Source organism: Galeopterus variegatus, unplaced genomic scaffold (genome assembly GCF_000696425.1).
Source record: "Galeopterus variegatus unplaced genomic scaffold, G_variegatus-3.0.2 Scaffold397, whole genome shotgun sequence".
In the NCBI taxonomy this organism is placed as follows: Eukaryota; Metazoa; Chordata; class Mammalia; order Dermoptera; family Cynocephalidae; genus Galeopterus; species Galeopterus variegatus.
In genome coordinates, this window is record NW_007726508.1 from 567,898 (window position 1) to 572,469 (window position 4,572).

Sequence of the window (4,572 nt, forward strand, 5' to 3'; positions counted from 1 at the left end):
TAGACGTGCGTTATGACAGTCCTGCAGGTGGCGGTTCTACATTCTCAGCCCAGTGCTCTCACGCGAGGGGCCTCCCACAGCTCAGCGTGCATGTGCTGGGAGCATGGACAAAGGCCTGCGTCAGTGCACAGAGAGCTAAAAACAAATAGGGAGAAATGGAGCATCGAAATACAAAAGAAACTCGGAGAACTTCTTGTTAGGCATTCATTCAGACCTTCTGATCCATGAGGGGGAAGAGAAGGCGTGAAAGGACAACGGAGGTGTTATAGACACCTCTCCCCAACTCAGACCTCGTCACCCATCCCCCACCCCCACCCCACCCCTGTGCTGAGACCTGGGTGGCAACCCTTCGCCACTCAGCCATTCCATCCTCAGTCCCAGTCAAAAATTCTCATCCCAAACAGCTTCCTCAAACCCCAGAAGCAATGGAGTGCTTGGTCCTAAATGGCCTGTGCAGGGCCCATAAATTAATTACTTAATATCATTTACAGAAGGCCAGTTGGTCTCAAGATGAATGGAGCTAATGCTGTTCTTGGCATCCAACTTAAAGATTCAAGGCGCCAGAAGTACAAAGGAAGGCTTCTTTCAACTTCCAGACTAGGCTGCTGAACAAAACTGGAAGGATGGAATGGGGGCCCTATTCAAAGAAGGGATAATGGTTTCTTTGAAATATTAATCTCAATATTCACGTGGCGTTAAAATATATGTTTGAGATCTCAAGAATGAGATGTTCATAAATAGATAAGCTCTAAGTGGATGATTTTTTAGCCTTGCTTTTCCTTTACCGAAATATAATTAACACTTCCTGAAACCAGCTAGCTTGGAATAATTTAGTTCAATTGTAAGTATGCAAAACACTTAACAATTAGCTCCATGAAATGAGACCAGCAAGCACGGAGCCGACTTCATTAATGCCCTAAGTGCATATACCCTATTATAAGAGCTTTCAGAAATATTGTATAAATCTGAAATGCCCTCACAGAATGGAACAAGGAGGGAGTTTCCGATTATTTCCATTCATTTGAAAGCTACATCTCATAAATGCAGCAGTCGGAAGGATGATGGCAATTGGTTTTAATATTTTCACAGCCGCATCCGAGGCGGTAAAAAGAAAAGAAACCGAGGTATTGTAATGGGGTCTTTAAAGACAGCATGATTTAATCTTCCATAAAGAGGAGGAGCTTGGGCAGAGGGAATGCTCGCAGCTGTCAGAGTCGGGTGCCCCAGGTTCAGGTTTGGGTTCAGCTACACGGCCTCACACATGTCCTTCGCACGGCTGAGCTTTCTCGTCTGTAAAATGGGGTTAAGCAGGGTTGCCACTTAAACAAGTTACCATCAGCATAGCAGGGACCCGACCAGTCTGAATGGTCGCTGGCAGCCAACGACCTTGCCTGTGTGTCCTGGTTGAACATTGCACAGAGCAGCAGAATAACAACTTCCCCCAGAGACCTGTTGAGAGCATTGCAGGAGGTAAGGAATGAACAGGGCTTCAAAAGTGGGGAGTCTCTATTCAAGTGTGGGAGATTTGGATAAAAATGAAGCCTGGGGCAAAGACTTCGTGAGGTTGCGATCAACTCAGGCTACTTCTATTTCCCAAAGCTCTGAGTAGAGTGAAAAGTGAAGAATTGCCAAAGCCAGAATGCAAGCAAACAAAATGTGGAGAATTTTTAATGGGCACATTTACCAAAATCTTTTTAACCCACCTACCCAAAACAAAGTGTAATGCAATGCGATTTTGCTGGCTGTCAAGGGCGCTACTGGTGGTGAGGGCCAGGACTGAGGCACGAGTTCAAAAGCCCGAGGTGCACACCTTCTTTCAGTCCTGCCAGCGGGCTCTGTGACTGTAACTGTGATCTCATGGGTGATGACATTGAAAGTTCACATCTGGACTGAACCAAATGTCCCGCCCATTCCCCTGTGGGATGGGCCTCAGGTGAGGACGGTCATACACCTGGGCCCCCCAAACCGAGGAAGATACCACCTCTGGAAAGCCCTGGCTGACAGAGAGTTCATCCCCACTACCTGGTCCTAATTCTGTTTTTGAAACTGCTGGACAGGCTGGCTGCACCCAGGAGAGCCCCAGAGGCAAGAGACCCTGAATGTAACCCACAGAGTCTGCTTTTACCAGACATAAGGGCTCTCCTGGGTATGTGCATCTCAGTCAGGCAGGAAGAAGTAGGTAGCAACATTAATGGGGTTAGAATCTACTGAGTAATAAGCCGTGTCAACTACAGTCTTGTGCCCCATAATGACGTTTCGGTCAACAGCATATATGATGGTCCCACAAGATTATAATGGAGCTGAAAAATTCCTTTTCTATGTTTAGATATATTTAGATATACAAATACTACTGTGTTACAATTGCATATGGTATTCAGTACAGTAACGTGCTGCACAGGTTTGCAGCCTAGGAGCCATAGGCTGTACCATATAGCCTAGATGTGTAGCTGGCTATACCACCTAGGTTTGCATAAGTTCACTCTTATGTTCTCACAACGATGAAATGACGAATTATTCAGAATGTATCCCCAGCGTTAAGCAGTGCATTACTGTACTCTGTGTGTTAAACTCTCTGCTTTACAGAGAAGAAAACCGAGAGAGGCGGCAGGTGACTGGCCCAGCATCATACCGCTGATGAGCAGCAGAGCTGGGATGCTGCTCGGCTTGTCTATCTCCAAGCCCACGCTCCCCACATCCACTCATCCTGCTGCTTACAGAAACACATCTAGGCGGAAACTTAGCACAGTACCTAGCCTGGTGGAGGTACTGATAAATGCCTGAGGAATTTGGATAGAAAATATTCAGTCAGGATCTTGTATTCATTTCCTTCCGCTGCAGTAACAAATTAACACAAATTTAGTGGCTTAAAAATGCCACAAATTGATTATCTTACAGTCCGGGAGGTCAGAAGTCCAATATGTGTCAGCAAGGCTGCATTCCTTGCAGAAGCTCTGGGGGAGACTCTGTTCCTTTGCCTTTTCTGGCTTCTAGAGGCTGCCTGCGTTCCTTGGTTCATGGCCTCTTCCTCCATCTTCAAAGCCAGCAGCAAACCATTTTCAAACCTCTTTCTCTCTCTCTGACCTTGACCTCCGTCATCACATCTCCTTCTCTAACTCTGTCCTTCTTGCTTCCTTCTTATAAGGACACTTGTGATCACATCGTGGCCCACCCAGACAGTCCAGGATAATCTCCCAGTCTCAAAATCCTGAAATTAAATGTCCTCCACGTAGTCCCTTTTGCCATATAGGGAGCATATTCACAGGGTCCCGAATTAGGACCGGGACATTTTGGTGGTCCAATATTCAACCACAGTCCTTAATAAATGAAATCGTAATAGCCATGCCTTCTTTAGAAATTAGCCAAAAGCTATAACATATAGTCACAACAAACTTCATTTCAGATTTTCAGAATAAGACTCAGCATCAGATATTGGTAATTTACTGGCTAACGCTTACATACTTAGTATCATAAGTACCTTCTAAGGATTGTGTCATTTCATTGTAAAAAAATGCCCTGTGATTCAGATATTATCATCCCCAATTTACAAAGTAGAAACTAGGCTTCAACAATGGCATGACTTGCTCACAGCCACACTTAGTAAACGGTGGAGCTGGATTTGACCCTGGGCTGTCTGAGGCTGGACTGGCCACCCTGTCAGGAATTGTTTCAGGGATTATTGCCATCAGACAAGCAACCTATGCATGGAAGAGAAAGGGCTCTGGAAGATATATAAACATGGTCTCAATATTAAAGAGAAGCACAGGAAAAATATGCTTGGGGCCAAATCCTGGTTCTGCCATTTGGGCCTAAATTTCCTCATCTGTAAAATGGGATTAATAACGGCCACCTCCCTGCGTTGGCATGGAGGTTAAAATGAGATAATGCGATTATCATGTAAGTAACAGTGTTCCCAAAGGCCAGGCATGGCCTCCTGAGTCACAGCGCTGGGACTGATGCTGGTCAACCTTGTGCTCCTCCCTTCTGCTGTCTGGACCCGAGTCTCAACCCATGCACGTGAACAAGGTGGACGAAATGCTGTCACTCTGCCTTTCTGGGAGAAGGTCTTACAGGCTTCCTGTGACTCCAGACCAAAGACCTCTAGAGCGCAGCTTTCCAACAATGCCAGCATTCTCATTTCTCTGGCCCCAGGGCAGCCTCAGGATGGATGGGAATGTGTAAAAAGGTCTTAAAGAATCTTGCTCAGAACCACTTTCCACAGATGCCCTTCAAGCCTCTGCAGCAGAATCGTTTATCAGGCGCATGGAAACACAGCAGAGACTACAGGGTCTGGAGCCCGGTCCCAAACTGTGTTTCACATGTGGATTAATGATTGGTGGGATCAGCCAGGAAAGGCTGCTTGAGCAGCTTGGCACTAACGTCATCAGGCAGCTCCTTTGTCCCTGGGATGAGAAGCTCCACCCCTCCCTGCTTCCCACCCTGGGGAGAGCTCCACAGCCCGACTGCTGTGCCTAAATGCAGCGTGACTGGCGGGCATCGCAGTGGGAGACCAAGCCACACCCTCGTCAAGAGCTCCCCACCCCCCAAGGCCTGGCCCTTGCAGAACAGCAGGAC